We start from the raw sequence: 14,953 nt of genomic DNA, 5'->3' as shown, positions 1-14,953 counted from the left end.
AGGTAGGAAGATCTGCAATAACCGAAAGAAAATACTAAACAATGGGTGAGTCTGTACAGTATACATCAATATACAGCTTAGTTACAACAAAACAAATAAAAGCTTATTATCAATACCCAAACAATCATATATATATGACAAATACCTCTCCGGATTTTATCAAAATAACCAAACCTTATTGTCTCATCACTCCTGTCCCTAAGATTTGTCCCTAATCTTGACTACAGATGTAGCCCCCTTCTCTAGGTCCCTTTACCGTAGGACTGCTTTAAAGGTAAGACAATCCTCCGTCCCGAACCTAACTAGTCTCCTGTCACTCCTACGTCTCCCTGTGACACTGAGTGATCAGACGATAAGTTCTTCACTGTATATAACAGACGTGACTCTATCACAAGGACTCTACCACTTAGGCATCATGTGGGTATTGGAAAGTCACAACAACTAACTTTACAATAAAATCTCCACAATGTGACCCACTATGTAACCACTAGATTCACTTATAATAACCAGATAGTGAATTCACAATCGTCAGTAAGAGATTCTCAAAATTTCCACTTCTTTTTAGTCTTTTTACTTCGTTTTGTACATAGAAAACGTCTTTATGATTAGATCACACAGGTCTAATGACTGGTCGCATGGTCACATCTCTTCCTGTACATAATCATATAGTATAATACATACACCAATAATATGAAGTAACTTGGCGCTTATTACCGATATAATATTTGGATCATACTGAATTGTCTCTTGTCTCACTGAGATCATCACATATTACACATAAGATAACCACCATAGAAATAACAGCAAAGTGTAAACCATACATCACCTAAGGTTTCAAAGCCTTTTTATGAGAATAATATATATCATATGATCCTTTTTGTAATAGTAGCATTGGTATGGATCCTTTATCCTTAAACCCATCTTTTGACTGACAGGCCTCTTTACAGACACTTGGATTCTTGGCCTCAGTTATATCGCTTCTTTTAAGGCCACTAGTATCACCTCAGACATTGGCTTTGTTCTCTCCCATAGCTTTGGCTGACCTGTAAAGAAGACACCAGTACAGACAAGGACATACCTATATAGGCCACCTGTAAGGACATACCTATATATACCACCTGTAAGGACATACCTATATAGGCCACCTGTAAGGACATACCTATATAGGCCACCTGTAAGGACATACCTATATAGGCCACCTGTAAGGACATACCTATATAGGCCACCTGTGGCAGGTGGATGACGTCCACTTACATTCCCTGAAACAGGCAGGAAGATGACAGACTATGCAGACAGGCACTTTACGGTGTTACTTACAGTAGGTTATGACAGGTGTAGATAATACAGCCGTACACAACCCTCTCTGCTATATTTGTTGTCCCCTGGGCCGCCCAATGTGAGGATACTACATCACATTACACATGGCTTCCTTCTGCTGGTTTTGTCAGATAACTTACAGTGGGATACAAGGCAGGTGGCAAACACAGTTACTTACTATCTGACACCATCTTTACCCTGTACCTCTTCTCCATCCGCTGGTCTCTCAGCTTGTTGCTGATTGTCTCTGGAAAAGACTTAAAAACAAACAGATCCACATCTCCTCCTCCACCTGTATACTATGTACGGTTACCTCAGGAAGAGACCGGAAACATCTCCCCATCCCCCTGTATACTGTACGGTTACCTCAGGAAGAGACCGGAAACATCTCCCCATCCCCCTGTATACTGTACGGTTACCTCAGGAAGAGACCGGAAACATCTCCCCATCCACCTGTATACTATGTACGGTTACCTCAGGAAGAGACCGGAAACATCTCCCCATCCACCTGTACACTATGTACGGTTACCTCAGGAAGAGACCGGAAACATCTTCCCATCCACCTGTACACTATGTACGGTTACCTCAGGAAGACACCGGAACCATCTCCCCCTCCACCTGTACACTATGTACGGTTACCTCAGGAAGAGACCGGAAACATCTTCCCATCCACCTGTACACTATGTACGGTTACCTCAGGAAGAGACTGGAAACATCTCCCCCTCCACCTGTATACTATGTACGGTTACCTCAGGAAGAGACTGGAAACATCTTCCCATCCACCGGTACACTTTGTTCGGTTACCTCAGGAAGACACCGGAACCATCTCCCCCTCCACCTGTACACTATGTACGGTTACCTCAGGAAGACACCGGAACCATCTCCCCCTCCACCTGTATACTATGTACGGTTACCTCAGGAAGAGACCGGAAACATCTTCCCATCCACCTGTACACTATGTACGGTTACCTCAGGAAAAGACTGGAAACATCTCCCCCTCCACCTGTATACTATGTACGGTTACCTCAGGAAGAGACCGGAAACATCTTCCCATCCACCGGTACACTTTGTTCGGTTACCTCAGGAAGACACCGGAACCATCTCCCCCTCCACCTGTACACTATGTACGGTTACCTCAGGAAGACACCGGAACCATCTCCCCCTCCACCTGTATACTATGTACGGTTACCTCAGGAAGAGACCGGAAACATCTTCCCATCCACCTGTACACTATGTACGGTTACCTCAGGAAAAGACTGGAAACATCTCCCCCTCCACCTGTATACTATGTACGGTTACCTCAGGAAGAGACCGGAAACATCTTCCCATCCACCGGTACACTTTGTTCGGTTACCTCAGGAAGACACCGGAACCATCTCCCCCTCCACCTGTACACTATGTACGGTTACCTCAGGAAGAGACCGGAACCATCTCCCCCTCCACCTGTACACTATGTACGGTTACCTCAGGAAGAGACCGGAAACATCTCCCCATCCACCTGTATACTATGTACGGTTACCTCAGGAAGAGACCGGAAACATCTCCTATTCACCTGTACACTATGTACGGTTACCTCAGGAAGAGACCGGAAACATCTCCCCATCCACCTGTACACTATGTATGGTTACCTCAGGAAGAGACCGGAAACATCTCCTATTCACCTGTACACTATGTACGGTTACCTCAGGAAGAGACCGGAAACATCTCCCCATCCATCTGTACGCTATGTACGGTTACCTCAGGAAGAGACCGGAAACATCTCCCCATCCACCTGTACACTATGTACGGTTACCTCAGGAAGAGACCGGAAACATCTCCCCCTCCACCTGTACACTATGTACGGTTACCTCAGGAAGAGACCGGAAACATCTCCCCCCTCCACCTGTACACTATGTACGGTTACCTCAGGAAGAGACCGGAAACATCTCCCCATCCACCTGTATACTGTACGGTTACCTCAGGAAGAGACCGGAAACATCTCCCCATCCACCTGTATACTATGTACGGTTACCTCAGGAAGAGACCGGAAACATCTCCCCCTCCACCTGTACACTATGTACGGTTACCTCAGGAAGAGACCGGAAACATCTCCTATTCACCTGTATACTATGTACGGTTACCTCAGGAAGAGACCGGAAACATCTTCCCATCCACCTGTACACTTTGTTCGGTTACCTCAGGAAGACACCGGAACCATCTCCCCATCCACCTGTATACTATGTACAGTTACCTCAGGAAGAGACCGGAAACATCTCCTCCTCCACCTGTATACTATGTACGGTTACGTCAGGAAGAGACCGGAAACATCTCCCCATCCATCTGTACACTATGTACAGTTACCTCAGGAAGAGACCGGAAACATCCCCTCATCCACCTGTACACTATGTACGGTTACCTCAGGAAGAGACCGGAAACATCTCCCCATCCACCTGTATACTATGTACGGTTACCTCAGGAAGAGACCGGAAACATCTCCCCATCCACCTGTACACTATGTACGGTTACCTGAGGAAGACACCGGAACCATCTCCCCCTCCACGTGTACACTATGTACGGTTACCTCAGGAAGACACCGGAAACATCTCCCCATCCACCTGTACACTATGTACGGTTACCTCAGGAAGAGACCGGAAACATCTCCCCATCCACCTGTACACTATGTACGGTTACCTCAGGAAGAGACCGGAAACATCTCCTATTCACCTGTATACTATGTACGGTTACCTCAGGAAGAGACCGGAAACATCTATCCACCTGTATACTATGTACGGTTACCTCAGGAAGAGACCGGAAACATCTCCTATTCACCTGTATACTATGTACGGTTACCTCAGGAAGAGACCAGAAACATCTCCTATCCACCTGTACACTATGTACGGTTACCTCAGGAAGAGACCGGAAACATCTCCCCATCCACCTGTATACTATGTACGGTTACCTCAGGAAGAGACCGGAAACATTTCCCCATCCACCTGTATACTATGTACAGTTACCTCAGGAAGAGACCGGAAACATCTCCCCATCCACCTGTATACTTTACGGTTACCTCAGGAAGAGACCGGAAACATCTCCTATCCACCTGTATACTATGTACGGTTACCTCAGGAAGAGACCGGAAACATCTCCTATCCACCTGTATACTATGTACGGTTACCTCAGGAAGAGACCGGAAACATCTCCCCATCCACCTGTACACTATGTACGGTTACCTCAGGAGGAGACCGGAAACATCTCCCCATCCACCTGTACACTATGTACGGTTACCTCAGGAAGAGACCGGAAACATCTCCCCCTCCACCTGTACACTATGTACGGTTACCTCAGGAAGAGACCGGAAACATCTCCCTCTCCACCTGTACACTATGTACGGTTACCTCAGGAAGAGACCGGAAACATCTCCCCCTCCACCTGTACACTATGTACGGTTACCTCAGGAAGAGACCGGAAACATCTCCTATTCACCTGTACACTATGTACGGTTACCTCAGGAAGAGACCAGAAACATCTCCCCATCCACCTGTACACTATGTACGGTTACCTCAGGAAGACACCGGAAACATCTCCCCATCCACCTGTATACTATGTACGGTTACCTCAGGAAGAGACCGGAAACATCTCCCCATTCACCTGTACACTATGTACGGTTACCTCAGGAAGAGACCGGAAACATCTCCCCATCCATCTGTACACTATGTACGGTTACCTCAGGAAGAGACCGGAAACATCTCCCCCTCCACCTGTATACTATGTACGGTTACCTCAGGAGGAGACCGGAAACATCTCCCCATCTGATAAGTCTAAATTTAGATGTTGACCTCTCTCTATGGAGAGAAGCCGAAAACCCAGGTAAAGGATGGTTTTTAAATTATATCTAGAGTTGGAATCCTGCAGTATTACCAGCTCGTTACTTATACGTCACGGACACAGATAAGACAATGTATCATGATTATAAGCCTGGATAAAATGGCCCAAGTTTTATTATGGTAATCACATTTTATAGACAGATGAAATATAGGGTGGTAACAAATGCTAATAAGGCATAGATGAGGCGGTGCTAGTGATTTAGATATTCAGTCATGCGCAATGGCATCTATATTAGTATTCATTATTATTATTCAAAAAGGTCAAAAAGGGTAGAACAATACATTCTGTACAAAGATACTTTTTCATGAATCCAAGAGCACAATGTATTTGTTTTCCATAAATTGTTTATAGATAAGAGTCTCTGGGTCCTTGGGGATTGTGTCTACAAATGATAACTTTCCAGGAGTTGTTCTCAGTGACGTGCTTCCAGCATTCCTCTTCTTCATCCAGAACATCTCTCTGTCACCCTCTGATCACGCTCTCATCACGCTCTGATCATCTCCAGTCTCTTAAGAGGGCAATATATATAGGTGTAGTCATATAGGTACGGTGCAGGTAGGTAAAATCGTATCGCTGGCCTTATCATTCCCCCATTTGACATCCGTGGAGCATGGATATGGTTCATCACTGGTGGTTGGGTCGTAGCCGGAGGTTTTAAGGACTCTACCCTCAGTCGCAGGTTGATCAAGGGACCACAGGTGAAAACATCCTCCAAGTACTAGTACAGCATCCAACCTCCAGAAATGTCCAGGCGGCACAGATTCAAGAGAACCGATAAGAGAAAGAAAACATAGTAACGTAAGTCTCTTATATGAGGGTGAAGCTTCTTCCTGTTTGTCGAGGTTTTATACGAGAGAAAATACACATGAACACTTTTACTGAAAAACAGATCAGTATTGTGCATAAGACCACTTGGAAGAGACCCTGAAGGACTCCTATTAGTTTATGGGCATCACCATAGGATAGACAAAAATAGTACCATACGTTTTATTGAAAGTTATAGATGGCGGAACAAACTTACAGCAGATGAGGTAGGTAGATCTGCAATAACCGAAAGAAAATACTAAACAATGGGTGAGTCTGTACAGTATACATCAATATACAGCTTAGTTACAACAAGACAAATAAAAGCTTATTATCAATACTCAAACAATCATATATATATGACAAATACCTCTCCGGATTTTATCAAAATAACCAAACCTTATTGTCTCATCACTCCTGTCCCTAAGATTTGTCCCTAATCTTGACTACAGATGTAGCCCCCTTCTCTAGGTCCCTTTACCGTAGGACTGCTTTAAAGGTAAGACAATCCTCCGTCCCGAACCTAACTAGTCTCCTGTCACTCCTACGTCTCCCTGTGACACTGAGTGATCAGACAATAAGTTCTTCATTGTATATAACAGACGTGACTCTATCACAAGGACTCTACCACTTTGGTATCATGTGGGTATTGGAAAGTCACAAAAACTAACTTTAAAAAGTTTCTGAAAATAAAAAGTTTAGATGTGAGCAAATCTTATCTCATGGCAAAAGCAAAATGAAAAGTTGATTGATACATAAACCAAAAACAGCATAACAGGTAAATGCAATAACATCTCCACAATGTGACCTACTATGTAACCATTAGATTCACTTATAATAACCAATTAGTGAATTCACAATCTTCAGTAAGGGATTCTCAAAATTTCCACTTCTTTTTAGTCTTTTTACGTAATTTTGTACCTAGAAAACATCTTTATGATTAGATCACACAGGACTAATGACTGGTCGCATGGTCACATCTCTTCCTGTACATAATCATATAGTATAATACATACACCAATAATATGAAGTAACTTAGCGCTTATTACCGATATAATATTTGGATCCTACTGAATTGTCTCTTGTCTGACTGAGATCATCACATATTACACATAAGATAACCACCATAGAAATAAAAGCAAAGTGTAAACGATACATCACCTAAGGTTTCAAAGCCTTTTTATGAGAATAATATATATATCATATGATCCTTTTTGTAATAGTAGCATTGGTATGGATCCTTTATCCTTAAACCCATCTTTTGACTGACAGGCCTCTTTACAGACACTTGGACTCTTGGCCTCAGTTATATCGCTTCTTTTAAGGCCACTAGTATCACCTCAGACATTGGCTTTGTCGTCTCCCATAGTTTTGGCTGACCTGTAAAGAAGACACCAGTACAGACAAGGACATACCTATATAGGCCACCTGTGGCAGGTAGATGACGTCCACTTACATTCCCTGAAACAGGCAGGAAGATGACAGACTATGCAGACAGGCACTTTACCGTGTTACTTACAGTAGGTTATGGCAGGTGTAGATAATACAGCCGTACACAACCCTCTCTGCTATATTTGTTGTCCCCTGGGCCGCCCAATGTGAGGATACTGCACCACATTACACATGGCTTCCTTCTGCTGGTTTTGTCAGATAACTTACAGTGGGATACAAGGCTGTCGGCAAATAGTTATTGGATGCCATCTTTACCCTGTACCTCCTCTCCATCCGCTGGTCTCACAGCTTGTTGCTGATTGTCTCTGGAAAAGACTTAAAAACAAACAGATCCACATCTCCCCTCCACCTGTACACTATGTACGGTTACCTCAGGAAGAGACTGGAAACATCTCCCCCTCCACCTGTACACTATGTACGCTGTTACCTTGGGAAGAGCACAGAAACCACCGCATCACCATCTTCATCCATCATCCATCACCCTTTAGGCTTCAGGGTTTGTCAGCGTGAACGTTGTGTCAGCAGCTCTATGGCAGCTTTTTGGTAAGCCCAGGGACCAAACAAATCTCTAATTTGCCAATTAACCCATAATGGTGGGCTTCATATAGACATCTGCACAGTTACCTTCAACCATCCTACATGTCTTAGTGATTGTCCTCACCTCCAGCTTATGGCAGGAGCGGTTTCTGCAGTGGAACGTCACACTGCGTGGCGGTCACCATATATCCTTGCATCTTGTGTCATCCATCTTTGAAAAGTCTGGGATAATCTACAATGAAAACTTTTAAACTTTCATTAATATTTGGGCTTTCAATTACATTTTCATCTTTCACAATTTAAAATATCAAACACAATAAGTAATAAAAACATCCTTATTCAAAAATAAAAAATTTGTACGGTGTTTAAAAAAAATTTTAAAACATCAAAATTGGCTACTCCATCAAAATGGCTGCTCCCATTTCCATTCACCTCTATCCCCTCCCCCATTTGAATCTACATCAAGAGGCAACAGAGATGCTGGATTCAATGCACTTAACACAAAATATATATATATTGGGGGGCATAAGGAGTGCAGACTGGAGCCATGGACATGGGTTTGTTTTTTACTAGGGATAAAAATACATATATATTCATGAGCTAAGTTTGCTATAATCATCACAAAACTGTTACCCCTAAAAGTAAAAACATAAAAAAAATTAAATAAATCCGCTGAAATGAATATTCCTTCAATACGCTGCTCTTATCAGTAAACAGAACGCTCTGTGCCTCACTTCTAACCTTGAGCAGTGAGCAGTAAAATCATAGATACAAGAGTTAAAACTTCTTGGATTTTTTTTTTTTTTTTTCTTTTTTTTTCTAACATCCTTGAAGTTACAGAAGATATCAGCGCTGTGCTCTTATACACCAGACTGTAACCTTGGACAGTGGCACACATACTTATAACTTAGTAGGAAAAAAAAACAATTTGCATAGAACTTATTAGGATAGATGTGTACACATATATACACATATATATATACTTGTTAAATAAAGTTACATAGAAATATATATATATTTTACTGTAGTAAACTACTTCTTCTTAGAAATATCATACGTTGGGGACACACACTTAAAGAAAATCTTCTTACAATATATATTGGGATACATATATATACCTACAACATACTTTTTAAATACAAATGTGTAAGTTACAGTAATAAGTTACTACAGGCTCCTTATACCATTGGGTTCTTAATAAGTGCACAAAATTCTGCGTTTGATCTTTACCAATTATCACTTTTCTCTTGACATTCCTAATAAACGTGCTTTTTCTCTCTGACTCCTACTGACACTTCCGTATAACAATCTTATACAATAATAGGTCTAATAGACCTGATTCCTTCAAACAGTCTTATTGCTTTTCCTTTCAACAAACCTTTGTCTAACTTTCCTCACCCTCAGGTAATAATATTTCTTAATAAATGTGCAAAACAGTTGTTAGACTCTATCGGAGAGTCCTGTGCCCGCCCCCTCAGTGACACTAAGCAGTATGGGCGGGGGACAGAAATGCCAGGAGTTAAAATGGCCACCGGACTAGATAACCGGATATAGGGGTGTTGGCTTAGGGCGTGGTTTTGAGACGTCACAATTATAATACAGACGTGGATGATATGTGGGAGTGGTTGGCTTTCCGTCACCATCTTTGGTTACAGAAAAGTGGCGTACATAACTAAATACACGTTTTATGATCGGGACAACAGAAAATGATCAACATTTTGTAACAAGTCACATACTACTTCTAAAGGGGAACACCAGCTTAGTAAAACTGGCTGAAATATAGTATAATGTAGGAGCGTACATTACATTACACTAACAGCTCTGATTCTCTTTTTTTTTTTTCTAATGCTGCTTGCATGTGATCTGCAGCCCTCAGAGCTGGTTGATGGCCTTGTACAAAACATAACAAATAACACACATTATGTGCCAAAATCATTGTATGCTGCTTCACTACGCAGCATTCATTAACCCCTTTTCAGCTCTCTCAGCACTGTATCTAGCAATGAGCTGGACTGTTCTCCACGTCCATCTCCACTTATATGGTATTATAAACTATTTGAGGTTAGGCTGCCCACGTCAAAAGGCATTGGTCTTACAATCAGGTCAGGGGCACTTTAAATCAAAGTAACTACTTCAACAGCCGACCAAGGGGAAGATTCCTGCAGAACAAAGGGTCTATACGCCACCATTGGAGGTAGGTTGGCTTTTCGCAGGATCTGGGGTTTGTATACAGATATAAACTGGGTGCAATGGTGTAACATAATGATGTGGCTTGGGTCTGCCACACACACTACAATATTCTGTCTTATCTAGATATTGCTGGTCACCGGCACATGACATGTCCACCCAGCTGGACCTGTGCTTCCCACCCATTATCCTGAATGTTTTCCTTCTGTCCGACCCTCTGGCTCTCATCTATCTACTCCACACCCTCCCCTCTTAGAACTCTAATCCTTGATTCCCCCTTAGGAATAGTACTTACATTGACCCTAAGGTTCCTGGAAATTCCAAGGACCCATTTGCCCTGCATGTTACATGTAGGTCTGGTTACCTACCCACAAGGCAAAAATAAGTGTGCACAGGAGTGTGAGTGGTTTCCCAGGTGTTGGTCAGAGAGCCAGAGGTTGGTGGGGCTAAGGCATGTATCTGCCTTCATATCAAACCTCCTAAAGATCTGTTCTAGATCTTGCACTGCATCTTCTCATGCCCATCGCTAACTATATCTTAGCTGTTCAATTTCCCATAGCCCTCCCATAAAGATGATGGGTTCCTCTTTAGTGAACATCTGTCCCATTCTCACCCTGATCCTAGATAGCTTATCGGGGACTCTCCAGACCTGTCTAGGTCTTGTCTAGTAGGCTCCTACTTGCGGCGGGATGCCTTCCCTCTTTGCTCTCTCCTTCTAGGAGGCGAGAATCGTCCACGGATCTACTGATCCATGCCGTGTATGTCGGTAAGCCTTCCACAAGGCAAACCCAAGGAGTGGAACTAATACAAGTACTGTTTCCACCATCCTCTGGACAGATAATTCTCAGTTCAGGAACCCATTCATACAAAGAGTCTATGCGCCTACTGTCTGTGACCTCGCAGCTGTTCTCGATGCCATGCTGTATTACAAGGGTTAAGCATTAATCACAGCCTCCCCGTAAGGACGCAGAAGTGAATAAGTTCGGCAATCCCTTTCCTTAATTCAGCATGAATACAGCAACAGCTTATCTCAATCACACCACAGTTTGCGACGGCAATGCAGCACTTTAACCTTGTCCTATCCTGGGTTACAGAGTTCTTTGTCTAACAAATAGACTCAGCTTTACAAACATATATAGAGAACGCAGGTGTGACGGGAATCTGATTAGATCCGCTCCCCTGAGGCACAGATAGTACGTAAGAAAGGAAAGTCTTTCTTACCTGGCCAGTTATATCTGTGCGTCCGATGACGGATAAATCACCGCATCCCGTCTGTCTGCGTTCTGGTTGCAAGAGGCTGAGTCCCGGTTCGGACGCCAAATTGATAAGTCTAAATTTAGATGTTGACCTCTCTCTATGGAGAGAAGCCGAAAACCCAGGTAAAGGATGGTTTTTAAATTATATCTAGAGTTGGAATCCTGCAGTATTACCAGCTCGTTACTTATAAGTCATGGACACAGATAAGACAATGTATCATGATTATAAGCCTGGAGAAATGGCCCAAGTTTTATTATGGTAATCACATTTTATAGACAGATGAAATATAGGGTGGTAACAAATGCTAATAAGACATAGATGAGGCGGTGCTAGTGATTTAGATATTCAGTCATGCGCAATGGCATCTATATTAGTATTCATTATTATTATTCAAAAAGGTCAAAAAGGGTAGAACAATACATTCTGTACAAAGATACTTTTTCATGAATCCAAGAGCACAATGTATTTGTTTTCCATAAATTGTTTATAGATAAGAGTCTCTGGGTCCTTGGGGATTGTGTCTACAAATGATAACTTTCCAGGAGTTGTTCTCAGTGACGTGCTTCCAGCATTCCTCTTCTTCATCCAGAACATCTCTCTGTCACTCTCTGATCACGCTCTCATCACGCTCTGATCATCTCCAGTCTCTTAAGAGGGCAATATATATAGGTGTAGTCATATAGGTACGGTGCAGGTAGGTAAAATCGTATCGCTGGCCTTATCACCATCCAACCTGTACACTATGTACGGTTACCTCAGGAAGAGACCGGAAACATCTCCCCATCCACCTGTATACTATGTACGGTTACCTCAGGAAGAGACCGGACACATCTCCCCATCCACCTGTACACTATGTACGGTTACCTCAGGAAGAGACCGGACACATCTCCCCATCCACCTGTACACTATGTACGGTTACCTCAGGAGGAGACCGGAAACATCTCCCCATCCACCTGTATACTATGTACGGTTACCTCAGGAAGAGACCGGAAACATCTCCCCCTCCACCTGTACACTATGTACGGTTACCTCAGGAAGAGACCGGAAACATCTCCCCATCCACCTGTATACTATGTACGGTTACCTCAGGAAGAGACCGGAAACATCTCCCCCTCCACCTGTACACTATGTACGGTTACCTCAGGAAGAGACCGGAAACATCTCCCCATCCACCTGTACACTATGTACGGTTACCTCAGGAAGAGACCGGAAACATCTCCCCCTCCACCTGTACACTCTGTACGGTTACCTCAGGAAGAGACCGGAAACATCTCCCCCTCCACCTGTACACTATGTACGGTTACCTCAGGAGGAGACCGGAAACATCTCCCCCATCCACCTGTATACTATGTACGGTTACCTCAGGAAGAGACCGGAAACATCTCCCCATCCACCTGTACACTATGTACGGTTACCTCAGGAAGAGACCGGAAACATCTCCCCCATCCACCTGTATACTATGTACGGTTACCTCAGGAAGAGACCGGAAACATCTCCCCATCCACCTGTACGAGACCGGAAACATCTCCCCATCCCCCTGTACACTATGTACAGTTACCTCAGGAAGAGACCGAAAACATCTCCCCATTGTGGAGTTGAGAGGACATTTTGTCTCTGTTCCTCCATTCTATAGTCTTAAAGTGTGTATAATGCTGTGTATAATGCTATGTATAATGCTGTGTATAATGCTGTGTATAATGCTGTGTATAATGCTGTGTATAATGCTGTGTATAATGCTGTGTATAATGCTGTGTATGCAACTATTGGGAAAGAGGCCCCCGCTCTGTCTATTTACCATCTTTATTACAAGGAGAACTTGTTTATTTACTATGTCTATGGCTAGTGGAATCTGTCCTTTACTTTAGGGTCTGAGGATCGTTGACTATAAGATTAGAGCGAGGACAGCTGGGGACACATGGCAGCTCTTGCAAGATATGTAAACACCCAGGGTTCAGATCCCTTGAAAATGAGAAGTTATTTAATTAATCTTCGCCCCTCACATGCTGAGTAATAGAATACATAACTGACACTCACTCCAATCAGAAGAAGAATTACTATGTATGTAACATCTAACCAATAGGAGCTTGGTCACTGCCCATGTCCTCCTTGGTTGGACGCCAACTTTCTTTGTATGTATAAATATGTGTTTTTGTCCAATAAATGATGAGCTTGATTCACAGAATCCTGTGTCTGTGTCATGTCTCCCAAGCTTGTAAAAATACCCTACTGATAATTTAGAGTCCCGCTAAGACTGGGGTGGGTGTTTCCCCCACAGTTAATGGCACCCCAGATGGGACTGGCATCATATCTGCATTGACGACACCCAAACCTGGGAGAATTATGGTTCAGAGACCCACAGACCAGACCAGCTGCAGCATAAGGCAGCACCCAGGTATAGCGGGGAGACTTTATTCTAACTCTCACCCTAAATCCATCCACCTGTACACTATGTACGGTTACCTCAGGAAGAGACCGGAAACATCTCCCCATCCCCCTGTACACTATGTACGGTTACCTCAGGAAGAGACCGGAAACATCTCCCCATCCACCTGTACACTATGTACGGTTACCTCAGGAAGAGACCGGAAACATCTCCCCCTCCACCTGTACACTATGTACGGTTACCTCAGGAAGAGACCGGAAACATCTCCCCATCCCCCTGTATACTATGTACGGTTACCTCAGGAAGAGACCGGAAACATCTCCCCATCCACCTGTATACTATGTACGGTTACCTCAGGAAGAGACCGGAAACATCTCCTATCCACCTGTACACTATGTACGGTTACCTCAGGAAGAGACCGGAAACATCTCCACATCCACCTGTACACTATGTACGGTTACCTCAGGAAGAGACCGGAAACATCTCCCCATCCACCTGTATACTATGTACGGTTACCTCAGGAAGAGACCGGAAACATCTCCTATCCACCTGTACACTATGTACGGTTACCTCAGGAGGAGACCGGAAACATCTCCTATCCATCTGTATACTATGTACGGTTACCTCAGGAAGAGACCGGAAACATCTCCCCATCCACCTGTATACTATGTACGGTTACCTCAGGAAGAGACCGGACGCATCTCCCCATCCACCTGTACACTATGTACGGTTACCTCAGGAAGAGACCGGAAACATCTCCCCATCCCCCTGTATACTATGTACGGTTACCTCAGGAAGAGACCGGACACATCTCCCCCTCCACCTGTATACTATGTACGGTTACCTCAGGAAGAGATCGGAAACATCTCCCCATCCCCCTGTATACTGTACGGTTACCTCAGGAAGAGACCGGAAACATCTCCCCATCCACCTGTATACTATGTACGGTTACCTCAGGAAGAGACCGGACACATCTCCCCCTCCACCTGTATACTGTACGGTTACCTCAGGAAGAGACCGGAAACATCTCCCCATCCACCTGTATACTATGTACGGTTACCTCAGGAAGAGACCGGAAACATCTCCCCATCCACCTGTACACTATGTACGGTTACCTCAGGAAGAGACCGGAAACATCTCCCCATCCTTCTG

Source organism: Dendropsophus ebraccatus, chromosome 13 (assembly GCF_027789765.1).
Source record: "Dendropsophus ebraccatus isolate aDenEbr1 chromosome 13, aDenEbr1.pat, whole genome shotgun sequence".
Classification (NCBI taxonomy): Eukaryota; Metazoa; Chordata; class Amphibia; order Anura; family Hylidae; genus Dendropsophus; species Dendropsophus ebraccatus.
Note: the sequence above shows the minus strand (reverse complement) of the source record.